This window comes from Triticum urartu, chromosome 6A (assembly GCF_056163025.1).
Source record: "Triticum urartu cultivar PI428250 chromosome 6A, HENAU_Tu73, whole genome shotgun sequence".
NCBI classification, from domain to species: Eukaryota; Viridiplantae; Streptophyta; class Magnoliopsida; order Poales; family Poaceae; genus Triticum; species Triticum urartu.
The window spans coordinates 58,660,099-58,675,859 of NC_141878.1; the positions used below are offsets into that span (position 1 = coordinate 58,660,099).

Here is a 15,761-nt window from a genome sequence, read left to right on the forward strand (position 1 = left end):
GAGTCCCGGATGAGATCCCGGACGTCACGAGGAGTTCCGAAATGGTCCGGAGGTAAAGATTTATATATGGGAAGTCTTGTTTTGGTCGCCGTAAAAGTTTCGCGCACTATCGGTATTGTACCGGGAGTGCCGAAAGGGGTCCGGGGGTCCACCTGCCCCGGGGGGCCACATGGGCTGTAGGGGTGTGCGCCTTGGCCTATATGGGCCAAGGGCACCAGCCCCAAGAGGCCCATGCGCCAAGAGATAAGGAAAGGAAGAGTCCTAAAGGGGGAAGGCACCTCCTAGGTGCCTTGGGGAGGATGGACTCCTCCCTGGCCGCACCCTTCCTTGGAGGAAGGGCCAGGGCTGCGCCCCCCCCCCCTCTCCCTTGGCCCTATATATAGTGGGGGGAAGGGAGGGCAGCCTCACCTAAGCCCTGGCGCCTCCCTCTCCCTCCCATGACACATCTCCCTCCTCCCGCAGCGCTTGGCGAAGCCCTGTTGGAATCCCGCTACTTCCACCACCACGCCATCGTGCTGCTGGATCTCCATCAACCTCTCCTCCCCCCTTGCTGGATCAAGAAGGAGGAGACGTTGCTGCTCCGTACGTGTGTTGAAAGCGAAGGTGCCGTCCGTTCGGCGCTAGGATCATCGGTGATTTGGATCACGACGAGTACGACTCCATCAACCCCGTTCTCTTGAACGCTTCCGCGCGCGATCTACAAGGGTATGTAGATCCACTCCTCCCTCGTTGCTAGATGACTCCATAGATTGATCTTGGTGACACGTAGGAAAATTTTGAATTATTGCTACGTTCCCCAACAGAGAACAGTTCTGTCAGTGAGCATATACTCAAAATGTCTAGGTATAATAATCACTTGATTCAATTGGGAGTTAATCTTCCAGATGATTGCGTCATTGACAGAATTCTCCAATCACTTCCACCTAGCTACAAGAGCTTCGTGATGAACTATAATATGCAAGGGATAAATAAGAAAATTCCCGAGCTCTTCGCAATGCTGAAAGCTGCGGAGGTAGAAATCAAAAAGGAGGATCAAGTGTTGATGGTCAACAAGACCACTAGTTTCAAGAAAAAGGGCAAAGGGAAGAAGAAGGGGAACTTCAAAAAGAACAGAAAGCAAGTTGCTGCTCAGGAGAAGAAACCCAAATCTGACCTAAGCCTGAAACTGAGTGCTTCTACTGTAAGCAGACTGGTCACTAGAAGCGGAACTGCCCCAAGTATTTGGCGGATAAGAAGGATGGCAAGGTGAACAAAGGTATATATGCTATACATGTTATTGATGTGTACCTTACTAATGCTCGCAGTAGCACCTGGGTATTTGATACTGGTTCTGTTGCTAATATTTGCAACTCGAAACAGGGACTACGGATTAAGCGAAGATTGGCTAAGGACGAGGTGACGATGCGCGTGGGAAATGGTTCCAAAGTCGATGTGATCACGGTCGGCACGCTACCTCTACATCTACCTTCGGGATTAATATTAGACCTAAATAATTGTTATTTGGTGCCAGTGTTGAGCATGAACATTATATCTGGATCTTGTTTGATGCGAGACGGTTATTCATTTAAATCAGAGATTAATGGTTTTTCTATTTATATGAGTAATATCTTTTATGGTCATGCACCCTTGAAGAGTGGTTTATTCTTATTAAATCTCGATAGTAGTGACACACATATTCATAATGTTGAAGCCAAAAGATGCAGAGTTGATAATGATAGTGCAACTTATTTGGCACTGCCGTTTGGGTCATATCGGTGTAAAGCGCATGAAGAAACTCCATACTGATGGACTTTTGGAACCACTTGATTATGAATCACTTGGTACTTGCGAAGCGTGCCTTATGGGCAAGATGACAAAAACACCGTTCTCCGGTACTATGGAGAGAGCAACAGATTTGTTGGAAATCATACATACAGATGTATGTGGTCCAATGAATGTTGAGGCTCGTGGCGGATATCGTTATTTTCTCACCTTCACAGATGACTTAAGCAGATATGGGTATATCTACTTAATGAAACATAAGTCTGAAACATATGAAAAGTTCAAAGAATTTCAGAGTGAAGTTGAAAATCATCGTAACAAGAAAATAAAGTTTCTACGATCTGATCATGGAGGAGAATATTTGAGTTACGAGTTTGGTGTACATTTGAAACAATGCGGAATAGTTTCGCAACTCACGCCACCCGGAACACCACAGTGTAATGGTGTGTCCGAACGTCGTAATCATACTTTACTAGATATGATGCGATCTATGATGTCTATTACTGATTTACCGCTATCGTTTTGGGGTTATGCTTTAGAGACGGCCGCATTCACGTTAAATAGGGCACCATCGAAATCCGTTGAGACGACGCCTTATGAGCTATGGTTTGGCAAGAAACCAAAGTTGTCGTTTCTTAAAGTTTGGGGTTGCGATGCTTATGTGAAAAAGCTTCAACCTGATAGGCTCGAACCCAAATCGGAGAAATGTGTCTTCATAGGATTTCCAAAGGAAACTATTGGATACACCTTCTATCACAGATCCGAAGGCAAGACTTTTGTTGCTAAATTTGGAAACTTTCTAGAGAAGGAGTTTCTCTCGAAAGAAGTGAGTGGGAGGAAAGTAGAACTTGATGAGGTAACTGTACCTGCTCCCTTATTAGAAAGTAGTACATCACAGAAACCGGTTTCTGCGACACCTACACCAACTAGTGAGGAAGTTAATGATGATGATCATGAAACGTTAGATCAAGTTGCTACTGATCTTCGTAGATCAACCAGAGTAAGATCCGCACCAGAGTGGTACGGTAATCCCGTTCTGGAAGTCATGCTACTAGATCATGATGAACCTGCGAACTATGGAGAAGCGATGGTGAGCCCAGATTCCGCAAAATGGCTTGAAGCCATGAAATCTAAGATGGGATCCATGTATGAGAACAAAGTGTGGACTTTGGTTGACTTGCCCAAAGATCGGCAAGCAATTGAGAATAAATGGATCTTCAAGAAGAAGACTGACGCTGACGGTAATGTTACTGTCTACAAAGCTCGACTTGTCGCAAAAGGTTTTCGACAAGTTCAAGGGATTGACTACGATGAGACCTTCTCACCCGTAGCGATGCTTAAGTCTGTCCGAATCATGTTAACAATTGCCGCATTTTATGATTATGAAATTTGGCAGATGGATGTCAAAACTGCATTCCTGAATGGATTTCTGGAAAAAGAGTTGTATATGATGCAACCAGAAGGTTTTGTCGATCCAAAGGGAGCTAACAAAGTGTGCAAGCTCCAGCGATCCATTTATGGACTGGTGCAAGCCTCTCGGAGTTGGAATAAACGCTTTGATAATGTGATCAAAGCATTTGGTTTTGTACAGACTTTTGGAGAAGCCTGTATTTACAAGAAAGTGAGTGGGAGCTCTGTAGCATTTCTGATATTATATGTAAATGACATATTACTAATAGGAAATGATATAGAATTTCTGGATAGCATAAAGGGATACTTGAATAAGAGTTCTTCAATGAAAGACCTCGGTGAAGCTGCTTACATATTGGGCATTAAGATCTATAGAAATAGATCAAGACGCTTAATTGGACTTTCACAAAGCACATACCTTGACAAAGTTTTGAAGAAGTTCAAAATGGATCAAGCAAAGAAAAGGATTCTTGCCTGTGTTACAAGGTGTGAAATTGAGTAAGACTCAATGCCCGACCACTGCAGAAGATAGAGAGAAAATGAAAGATGTTCCCTATGCTTCAGCCATAGGCTCTATCATGTATGCAATGCTGTGTACAAGACCTGATGTATGTCTTGCTATAAGTCTAGCAGGGAGGTACCAAAGTAATCCAGGAGTGGATCACTGGACAGCGGTCAAGAACATCCTGAAATACCTGAAAAGGACTAAGGATATGTTTCTCATATATGGAGGTGACAAAGAGCTCATCGTAAATGGTTACGTTGATGCAAGCTTTGACACTGATCCGGACGATTCTAAATCGCAAACCGGATACATGTTTACATTAAACGGTGGAGCTGTCAGTTGGTGCAGTTCTAAACAAAGCGTTATGGCGGGATCTACATGTGAAGCAAAGTACATAGCTGCTTCGGAAGCAGCAAACGAAGGAGTCTGGATGAAGGAGTTCATATCCGATCTAGGTGTCATACCTAGTGCATCGGGTCCAATGAAAATATTTTGTGACAATACTGGTGCAATTGCCTTGGCAAGGGAATCCAGATTTCACAAGAGAACCAAGCACATCAAGAGACGCTTCAATTCCATCCGGGATCTAGTCCAGATGGGAGACATAGAGATTTGCAAGATACACACGGATCTGAATGTAGCAAACCCGTTGACTAAGCCTCTTCCACGAGCAAAACATGATCAGCACCAAAGTTCCATGGGTGTTAGAATCATTACTGTGTAATCTAGATTATTGACTCTAATGCAAGTGGGAGACTGAAGGAAATATGCCCTAGAGGCAATAATAAAGTTATTATTTTATTTCCTTATATCATGATAAATGTTTATTATTCATGCTAGAATTGTATTAACCGGAAACATAATACTTGTGTGAATACATAGACAAACTAAACGTCACTAGTATGCCTCTACTTGACTAGCTCGTTAATCGAAGATGGTTATGTTTCCTAACAATAGACATATGTTGTCATTTGATTAACGGGATCACATCATTAGGAGAATGATGTGATTGACATAACTCATTCCATTAGCTTGCACCCGATCGTTTTAGTATGTTGATATTGCTTTCTTCATGACTTATACATGTTTCTATGACTATGAGATTATACAACTCCCGTTTGCCGGAGGAACACTTTGTGTGCTACCAAACGTCACAACGTAACTGGGTGATTATAAAGGAGCTCTACAGGTGTCTCCAAAGGTACATGTTGTGTTGGCGTATTTCGAGATTAGGATTTGTCACTCCGATTGTCGAAGAGGTATCTCTGGGCCCTCTCGGTAATGCACATCACATAAGCCTTGCAAGCATTGCAACTAATGAGTTAGTTATGAGATGATGTATTACAAAACGAGTAAAGAGACTTGCCGGTAACGAGATTGAACTAGGTATTGAGATACTGACGATCGAATCTCGGGCAAGTAACATACCGATGACAAAGGGAACAAAGTATGTTGTTATGCGGTCTGACCGATAAAGATTTCGTAGAATATGTGGGAGCCAATATGAGCATCCAGGTTCCGCTATTGGTTATTGACCGGAGACATGTCTCGATCATGTCTACATTGTTCTTGAACCCGTAGGGTCCGCACGCTTAACGTTATGATGACAGTTTCATTATGAGTTTATATATTTTGATGTACCGAAGTTTGTTCAGAGTCCCGGATGTGATTACGGACATGACGAGGAGTCTCGAAATGGTCGAGATATAAAGATTGATATATTGGATGGCTATATTCGGACACCGAAAGTGTTCCGGATGATTTCGGAGAAAACCGGAGTGCCGGAGGGTTACCGGAACCCCCCGAGAGAAGTAATGGGCCTTATGGGCCCTAGTAAAGAGAGAGAGGGGCGGCCAAGGTGGGCCGCGCGCCCCTCCCCCTCTGATCCGAATTGGACTAGGAGAGGGGGGGTGGCGCCCCCCTTTCCTTCTCCCTCTCCTCCTTCCTTTCCCCCTCCTAGTAGGAGTAGGACTCTCCTCCTCCTTGGCGCGCCCAAGGGCCGGCCGGCCTCGCCCCTTGCTCCTTTATATACGGGGGCAGGGGGGCACCTCTAAACACACAAGTTGATCCTCGTGATCGTTTTCTTACCCGTGTGCGGTGGCGCCCTCCACCATACTCCTCGATAATATTGTAGCGGTGCTTAGGCGAAGCCCTGCGACGGTAGAACATCAAGATCGTCACCACACCGTCGTGCTGACGGAACTCTTCCCCGACACTTTGCTGGATCGGGGTCCGGGGATCGTCATCGAGCTGAACGTGTGCTAAAACTCGGAGGTGCCATAGTTTCGGTGCTTGATCGGTCGGGCCGTAAAGACGTACGACTACATCAACCGCGTTGTCATAACGCTTCCGCTGTCGGTCTACGAGGATACGTAGACAACACTCTCCCCTCTCGTTGCTATGCATCACCATGATCTTGCGTGTGCATTAGAAAATTTTAAAATTACTACATTCCTCAACAATACATCATCATAATCTTGCGTGTGCATAGAAAATTTTGAAATTCCTACGTTCTCCAACAGTACGCAATACACAGCTTGTACGCCTCCTGCCTTCCACCGCCGGTCGCCGGACTCCGCGTCCGCGTACACGCGTATACCCGGCTGCATGCGCCTCCGGTCTGATCCGATCCTGCTCCAACGCCCAATGCTACACGGCTGCATGCGCCTCCGGTCTGATCCGATCCTGCTCCAACGCCTCACGCGGCCAGCCTGCCACGGTTGTACGCTCGCCCGTCGAAACGTTGATCGATGGCCGCACGTCCTGCCTGCTGCTTGCACGTGTCTGACAGCCGAACGCTCGCCCGATCAATCCCCGGGATCCATTGCTTTTTTCTAATCTCGCCCAAAACCACGCCACAGCGGCTGCATCTCAAACTCGATATTTTCTCTAGATCAACGAATCTACAGCCTTCTCGTAACCTAGCTCATGATATCACTTGTTAGAATAAATCCGAGGCATACCGTTGATCATCCGAGAACCAAGCAATCACACAAAGCACGACACCAAGATTTGTTAACGAGGTTCACCGATATGGCTACATCCCCGGGGCTTGACTACGGGCGCTCCTGCCCGTGACACCGTCACAATACCGCACACCGGCCACCCGGGCGCCGGCACACGCCGCCGGCTTCCCATTGCGCGCATGTGCTATTATGTTGGCATAGGTTACATCGTGTGTCTAGCCCCGCTATATATGAGAGGCCTAGGATACAAGTGTCCTACTAGGACACGACTCCCTATCCTATTTAAACACAATACAATTACAAGTCCAACTATAACCTACCTTGTACACAATATTCGACACAACTCTAACAGATTCTGAAGATCACCTAGGTCCGCCTGCCGGCTCTTGCTTTTATCGTAAACTTAATCTGTACTCCAAGATGAGAGTAAATTGCTAAAAGCCATCATATTTGTGGCTAGGGTACTGCAAAAGTACCGCTTTTGCCAAAAATCATAAAAAAATCATCAACTCTGAGGCAAGTGACTAACGAAAACTTACAAGGCTGGCCCACCTGTCGGGTCCACTTGGCATATCTACATGGACAATACGCTGATGTGGCCAAGGGTCCCACATGGCAGCCCCACGCCTCTTACATCTCTTTTCCCCTCCCTCTCTCCCCCGTTGACTCCGGCCCTGCCCTGATGGTGACAACCCCGACTCCTGGTTCCCGGCGAGGTAGGCATGCGAGGTCAACGGCGAGCAGTGCCGCTTCAGCTCCGGCGAGCGCGCCTCCCGTCGAGGTAGCCATGCCGGCGGCGCATGAGCCCGGCGAGCCATGCCCGGAGCCCGAGCTGGCGAGCAGCGCCGCTCCAGCTCCGGCGAGTGTCCCTTCCGTCGAGGTAGCCATGCCGGCGGCGCACGTGCCCAGGGAGCCGTGCCCGGAGCCCGAGCTGCCGGAGGCAGTCCTGCCGCGACGCTGCCCAATCTATTCCTGTCGTCTGGATCCCGCGCACGCACGGGGTGGTCCCGGTGCCCGCGGCCGAGATCCGGCTATAGCCGCTGGGATCCATCGTCGGGCCCTCACGGCGGCTCCTCCCTTTCCTCCAGCCGCCTCCCATCAACGCGCTCACCCAACGGGAGAAGGCCGGGTTGGCTGCCCGTGTCCCAGCGGGAGCACCGCAGCCATGGCCGCACCTGAGATGCACCACCGCAACCCGCCGCTTCCGCTGGAGCTCCATGGCCGCACCTGAGGAGGACGGGGAAGGAGAAGAGGATGGGGAAGAAGAAGAGAGGGAAAATGAGGTGGGTGGACGACATGTGGGACCCACGCCCACCTCAACAAAGTGTACACATAGACATGCCACGTTGGACCGACAAGTGGGTCCCATCAGTCAGTTTTGCTATTTGTGCGAGCTAATCTGTGAATCGGTGTGATTTGTTATTCACTTGCCTCAGAGTTGGTGGTTTTTTGTGATTTTTGGCAAAAGCGGTAGTTTTGCAGTACCCTAGCCACAAATGTGGTGGCTTTCAGCAATGTACTCACAAGATGAAGACGACCCTAGCTAACTTCGTACTACTCGAAAAGGAAGGTCAAGGGCAACTCCAACGCACCTTTGAGACAAGGATAAATCAACGTTCAAGAGGATTGACAACCCTCTTATAGCTAAACGAATGAAACTTATACAAATTAAGCTTAATTAAATTTGAACTAATCCTAACTAACAGGATGGTGACCTCATAGCGGTGGCCTCGGGCCTCCGAGGCCACTGGCATCTCCATCGCAGTCAGCGCCGTCCTCTGAGCCTCGTTGTCAGATCTGGAGGTTGTGATGGCTTATATGAGTTGCGTCGGCGAGGTTTCTCGTCCTCATACGGGATCTGAATTTAACCGTGTTGGATATCCCACACAGTGCAGTGTGTATTGGATTTCTAATATGAAAACTCATCGAGCGAAAGCGAGGAACTTATCGAGGGAAAGTGTTCAGATCATTTGGTTTAGACATTTACGATCGATTTGACGATCCACGTTGAAGTTCACCTAATAAGGGTAGAGTCGTTTTAAGTGGAGCCGCTAAGCCATATAAAAAAAGGCCATCCTGCTGCGGACTGAGTGCTCTGGAGAGCACATGCCTAGACTTTCTTTGAAAGGCACCGTAGTATACATACAAATTAAAATGTTCAGTTCCAGCCATCCTGCTGCCCACGATGTGCTCCTTGGTTGCTGCAATGTTAACAAAACCAACTTGGCAGAGTTAATACCATGATCACAGAATATGGCCACTACAGTATCCACAAAAAATGAGCATTGCAAGAAAGTAATGAGTTTGAACTTTCAAAGTAAGCTAGAAGGTACTAAAGTGGAAAGCGTGTCAATTAAAATGAACTACTTAGAGTTAGTGAAGTGCTTTGCTTTTCATTTATCTAGTCTATCCATGCGGCAAAAACCCAACAAGAATTGGATCTCCCTCTGACGATTCCCAACATCAGAATCGCACAGAAACATTAAAGGGCAAAGCAATCTTCCTGAGAAGGCATCACAGTTGCCCTATACAGATTACTCAAAGCAAAGATTGGTTTTAACAATTTCTAAGTACAAAACGAAACGAAATCGCACTAGGTACTTGTTCCATGCAGAAGCAGCGACTGCATGGCCTATGACGAATCCTTCAGAGCTCATCGGCTCATATAAAACCAGTGAAATTGGTAACACAATAGAAAAATAATTAATGCTTAGTTTTGCTTAAAAATATTTACATATCTAAGACATCGGTGCCTAACATTATCAAACTACAATAATTATGTCACCCTACACATCTATTATCGCTATCTCTATTAATTAAAAATATAAGTAGGCTTCCTTTTCATGTCAGGAAGATCTCTTCGTCAATTGGTTCCCCCTCTTCCACCACGTCCCTCCACCAATTCTTTTTCATCCAGCCGGTTTTATTCCCACAGTACACCACTCAATCACATTAACTTATTTACCTTTTGCAGTACTACATCAACTTCATCTTAATTAATCTAATTTTTGCAATGACATGGAATTTTTTTTTTGAAACGTCACCGGGGGGCAGAGAAAGACTGCCCACCTGAATTTTCCATATCATCAGTTCCGACCGGACTTACAGGGAGAGGGAGACACAGGAGAGAGGGGGAGAGGTCTGTACAAACTGCAACAAAAGGCAGTGGGAAGATCTACAGCAAGGCAGCAAAACGCTGCACCCAGGATTCAAGGATCATCTTGCAGATGGTGCGGGAGCATCTCCATCTCCAAAGGGAGACATCAGCAGCGATGCAGCGAACAACCTCAAGCGGAGGGAGGTCTTGGCCACGAAAGACCCTGGCATTCCTGCTCTTCCAAATGTTCCAGAGAATCGCAATACTCACCGGGGGGGGGGGGGGGGGGGGGGGGGGGGGGGGGGAGGACCGCACCCCGAGCTGTGCATAGACCTTCAACAGAGGAAGCTGGCGTGGCACCCGGGGTGATCACGGCCCAAACGGCGCAAGCATGCCTACACCCGAACAGCAAATGTACCAGGGTCTCCTCCTGACCGCAAAACGCGCAGGCAGCACTGTCGATGATATGTCTTCGATGGAGCAGGGCGGCGCACGGGAGGCGCCGACGATGGCACAACCATAAGAAGAACTTGCACTTCCCCGGGGCAAAGCTGCGCCAGATGGTGGGTGAAAACGCATCTAGCTCGTGGATTGCCACAGCAGCCTGGTACGCCGCCCTCGCCGAGAAAGCCACCCTAGAGGAGCGCATGCAGCGCGCGTCATGCTCACCAGGCCGCAGTTCCACACAGCTCCTCCCTGAGATCAGCAGGTTCAGAGCGGGCTACTGCAGAGAGGCGAGGTTGGAGGTGGCCATCCAGCCCCTGGAAAGCATCAGCAACGCAGGCATTAGGGCGTTTCTGCTCGATTACACGTCATATTTGACCACACACACCTCACCCACTGCCCCTTAAAAAAATAGTTGACCACACCTCCCCGTACGTTGCTCGATCATATTAATTTACTTACCATGTATGACCCGGACTACTAAATTATAATGACACCAAAATCATCACAACCCATGTGCAGTACGCAATTAAGAGACGGGCTTCCTTTTCTTTGGAGGACAGTTAAGACTAAATGCAGTACGCAATTCTATAGGGCGAACGTTTCCTGGGTTTTCTTCCAGCACGACACCATATGCATCGTCTTTGGCTGTAGTGGATGCATACTTCTTTTTATTTCCTACTAATAAGCTTGCACGTGCAAATGCACGTCTCTAACTAATATTACAAATATATGTGAGAATTAGGACATCTCCAACACGGACCCTCAAACCGCTTGCAACCGTCTTGACTGTGCGATCCGGACGTGTTTTGCCAACCAAAACGGTCTTATATCTGTCCGCTTGGCGGTCCTAACGCACTTTTTTCTGCAAACTGGACACAAAGTGGGGGACTTTGCGGGCATCCGGACCGCTACCACGCCTGCGTCTGGCAACTGTGGCCAACCCAAAACCATCTCTCTTGCCCACATGCTTTCCCACCCGACTCTAAAGAATGTAAGCGCCATATTCATGCCAACACGTGTGCCGCTAAAAGCATAATAACCAAACAAGTTCCTCTAGATAAATTCATTGTCATTATCTTAACCATTGCAAAAACTAAATAAGATACATTAGTGGGTTTCAGAGTCACTCATCTATCTGTGTTTTTTGGAACACAAGCTGGTAATCGACCATGCTAGAAAGAAGTATCATCGTCAGGATGAGGTACTTTCAATGCTTGGTTTAGGTAAAATGCGATCCTCTGAAGTTTCAATGCATATCTAAGGTCCTGAATCATCTTAAGCTTGACCAAGGCAACAGATATGCCAAGGGTCAAGATAAAGTGGTCAGGGGAAGCATATGGAAATGCAATATGGAAAAAATATGTATTAGAAAAACAAAACAAAACAAATCATGACAATACATATAATAGATAGAAACCAATATTACCAACCTGCATGATGAAATGCTATGGTCCATCCAGGGCCAACTGTGAAGAAGTTTTGCTAGGGACTGAATATCCGGCGTTGTGCGTAGTTTTGGATCCCTTGCATATTACGACATCGTCGATTGGGTGAACATAAAACATAGAAAAAAGGTAAAAGAATGATGTGTGACCGTAATAGTAACTTACACAAAACTTTAGGTCCACGCCAACCTTGCTGTAGATATCACCTTCCTTCATGCAAAGCATGCTGCATATATAAACAGATCTCACCCAGAAGATGCCAGTAGTCTCCCATGACCACTGAGTCTCATCCACCACGGCAATAGATAGTTGAAACTCAGCCAAGCTTTCCCATAAGCTGAAATACACCTAGATCCCTCCTAGCCGGATTTCAATAGCCCATAGCCCCAAATCCACAGCCTGAACCACTGATTTGGAGGCTCTTGCACGAGAGGAGAGAGGAGAGAAGAGTGATGTATCGTATTTCCACCTCTAGATTCCATGTTTGTATTAGGATGTAGAATTGCAACAGCTCAACGGTGTGATGAGCTCGCCTGTTTCCTATGAATGTAAAATCAACCAAGTTTGCTATTTTGCTAAGCTAACTTAGATGAACTTAGATGTACACCATTTCCCTTTTTCTAATAAAGACAAATCAATAGAACTCATGTGAATGATAAAAACTCTTGAAGGCTGTTGACGCAGACCTCTAGGAGAACGTTGGAGCATCACCAGAGTAGGACATGGAGGATAGTCAGAGTCAGCAAACTCAACGGATCGCTCAGAATATAATGGAGATGGTCTGATGTATATCATTCGCACACCTACTTGGTCCACTCGGAATCTGGACTGGCTGGATCAGTCTGGATGGTTTTGGCTCCACACTAACCATGTATAAATGATGTGTATATGCTTCCTTGTCTAATACAGGATGGGTGGTCAATACACTGTTCAGTTTTGACCCGCTTAATGATCACGCAATTGACTCCAGTAAGGAACATACTTGAGTTCTTATTTTAACTTCTAATAGAAATGAATACCGAAAATAGAATCGTAAAGCTAACTGAATTTTTCATGGCACAAATTAAATTTTTATGTAGGATTGAGGTTCAAGTTGTAGCCTTGAGCAAAATCTTTGTTGGGCTCGCATCTCCTGACCATCCACATCTTGGTAAACTGATTCATAAGGTGGAAGTCCGAAAATGAGAACTGAAAAGCGGACAGTTTGTGAATTTGAGTTTAGTGTTTTCTTGCTTTGCTAGTATACAACTTGTGGAATTACCAAGCTGAACGGCTGACAACATACCTGAACTTTCATTTTGAAATTCTTGTGATCTTCTGGATCCTCAAAAGGGTAGGTACCATCCAACATCACGTAAAGGAAGACCCCACATCCATACATCATCTATCTCCACCCAATGAAAAATTAGTAGTTCTTCAGCAAATAATAAAACATAAAATATTTATATGGTTGCATCGGCTGAAGACTATGCACTACTCATGCCAAGAAAAAGTGGATGCAAAATTCATAAAGCAAGTAAAGCTTTTACGGTCGAGCAAAATGAATCAAGTTCGGAGGCAGATGGCAGAGTATGCGCGACTGTTTAAAGCACAAAAAGATGGATTATGAGTTGCGACCATATTAGTTATTAAGCAGAACTTAAGGAGCAATATATGCCAGAGTTCCAACAGTTGATGTTGGTTCAAATGATGAACCGATGTGGAAGCCCATTGACCTACATTTGCAACATATACACTTTTCATTTAACCTTAAGTGTTAATTTTGTTGGGTTCATTCTTTCTGACTTGGTCATTATTCTTCAAAAGAAGTGTCTGCATCCATATGAGAGGTATACACTACAACCCTGTGTACACAAATATTTATTTTCTTCTCACGTTTCACCAAGCTAACCATGTCATAATAATGCATACCCATGGTGGCAAGAAGAAAGGACATTCATATATGAAGGTCAGAAATAGACATGTGTGCCATTTTCCCACCATAACATGGAATACAATCATCACCTATGACAGAAACGAGATAGTCTAGGGGTGCCATTTGGGTTGAGTGTTTTTGGAAGAGGTGTAGTTCATCATCAAATAAAAGTAAAATCTTCAGTCCCATCATGGGTCCAGAAAATATTACTGCATGAACCCAAGTTCTTGTGGGGATTATGCTAGGTGCTAGCCTTGGTTTCCTCTGATTCGAAGAGTCAAACTCTTCAGTCCCACCATGCACTTTGGATTCAGAACCAATAAGTCTACCCGAAGAATTGCCAACAAGATTAAAACTGAAAGCTTCCCGGCATACCACTGACCACCGCCAAAATTTACCTAAAATCTTATAAAGTGGAGAGCACAAGTACTCAGTGGAGTGGATTTGGATACAACACTGATAAGTGCGCCGCACAGTAAAAGTTACCACTGCGATTCTATAGGAAACAAGCAGAGGAACAATCATGTGAACAAGCAGGGGAGCAATCTCGTAAGTTACGAGCCTATAATAGATACTTACGCTTGATGCCATCAGCTTGCCCCGTCATGGTGGCCATCGATGCAGCGCCATGCATCCTCTTCGACACGCATGGGCATTCCAGAAATTCAAGGCCCCAGTGCGAAATGCAAAATGGGGCCCTACAATTAATAAATGCCATGCACAACCCTATGAGTTGAATCAGTTTTTTTCTATATAACAATGGGCTTTTGGATCTTTTTCTGTACATTGAAAAATTATGTGTTGTTCAGAATGAACTTGAATTAAGGCAGTTGGACAATTCCTCTCTGTATTGCAGCAAACAACAAATTAGCTACATGCCACATGATCAAATTAAACCGGCATCATCAGTAGCTGAAATCATTGGAACAGTAAACATAATTATATATTCTGACAAGCATAATATGAATAATGTATATATCTAAAACTAAAAGTTGTGACATTGGCAAAAGTGTGCATATGGTGGCTTTGGGCAAGTTGCACGAAAACCTAAAACAATGGATATTCTTTTATATGCACTGGAACTGAGAGGTTCAGTTTAGAAATTGACAGGGTTATCGATCTAAATATGCATGCTAGTTCTTTTCCTTCTTCTCAGCCAACATGTTAGTGCCTCCTAATTACTAATTCAAAGCCGGGCCTGTAATTAGGACCAAACTCCAGCCATGAGATGGGGAGTAAATGGACATGACAGAAGGAATTCCATCACCAATCACGTGAAAGGGGCCCATGGAAATTAGCAATAGCCATGTGGTGATGTCAGTATAAAACTAAACAAAATACTCTACGGTGTATGTGAGATCATCAGGAAGGGAGACGCACCGCCTTGCTCCTGCTTCTTGGCGATGAACAAAAGGAGTGGCGCAACAACAATACTCCAGTGATCCATGGACGAGATCATTAGGGAGGCTTCAGATGCAGCATGCGCCCTGAGGATCAGCGGTGACGGGGCCCCTCGTCCTCGCCGGATGGGGCGGCTCCCGCATCGTCAGAAGCAGCGACCGGCGCGGTACCCGCGGCGACTCACGTATTGCCGGTACACGCGGCGTACCCTGGCGGCGCGGTGGTTGCACTCCCCCGGCGTCCCTGATGGCGCGGTGGCGGCGGCGGCCCAATCGAGGACGGGAATGAAGGAGGGACGCGGGGAGGCGTGTGGCGGGCGGCGATTGAGAAGGCAAAGGAGAGGAGTTGTTGATCCCCGTCGCCATAGCCAAGTTGAGGCCGGTGGGGAGATGGGATCGGGAGCGAGAAGGGTGGGGTGAGGAACGTGTGCGCGTGGGTGACGGCGTGGGTCGCGTGGCAGCGAGGGTAATTAATTAAGCGTGGCTAAAACATGGTTTGCTGCTAAACATTGGAGCAATCTGGAGCCTAGGATTCGATGCTCTGAACGGTGTAGATGGTTTGGTTCTCCGTCCTTTCGTGCTTTTATAGAGATAGTAGATTAATCCGTGATGAATGGATTCTGATCAGTCGTAAAAAAAATGAATGGATTCTGACGGAGAGCGCAAATAGCCGCGCAAAAACACCAGCCGCACACAAAATCTGCCGAGTCACTCAACACTGGCTCACGGCATCGCGCGACCGACGTCCTTTTTCCCCTCGTACCGATCGTGCGTGTCATCAACCGGAACTAACCGCCTTCTTCAAGTTGGAATGG

At 46.4% G+C, this 15,761-nt stretch overlaps 1 long non-coding RNA gene across 3 annotated transcripts; it reads right to left on the reverse strand.

Annotated features, from left to right (window-relative positions):
- Positions 1–8,218: 8,218 nt before the first annotated feature.
- Positions 8,219–15,407, reverse strand: LOC125513458 (uncharacterized). Of its 3 annotated transcripts, none has more exons than XR_015609556.1 (6): positions 14,126–15,406; positions 12,917–13,015; positions 11,797–12,819; positions 11,617–11,709; positions 10,073–10,500; positions 8,219–8,843 (listed from the first exon to the last, which is right to left on the reverse strand). It is a non-coding gene; the product is annotated as an uncharacterized LOC125513458 (long non-coding RNA). The 3 variants fall into 3 exon arrangements; XR_007285942.2 differs by lacking the exon at positions 8,219–8,843 and having other exon boundaries at positions 9,564–10,500; positions 14,126–14,391; positions 14,927–15,407; XR_007285940.2 differs by lacking the exon at positions 8,219–8,843 and having other exon boundaries at positions 9,564–10,500.
- Positions 15,408–15,761: the final 354 nt, after the last annotated feature.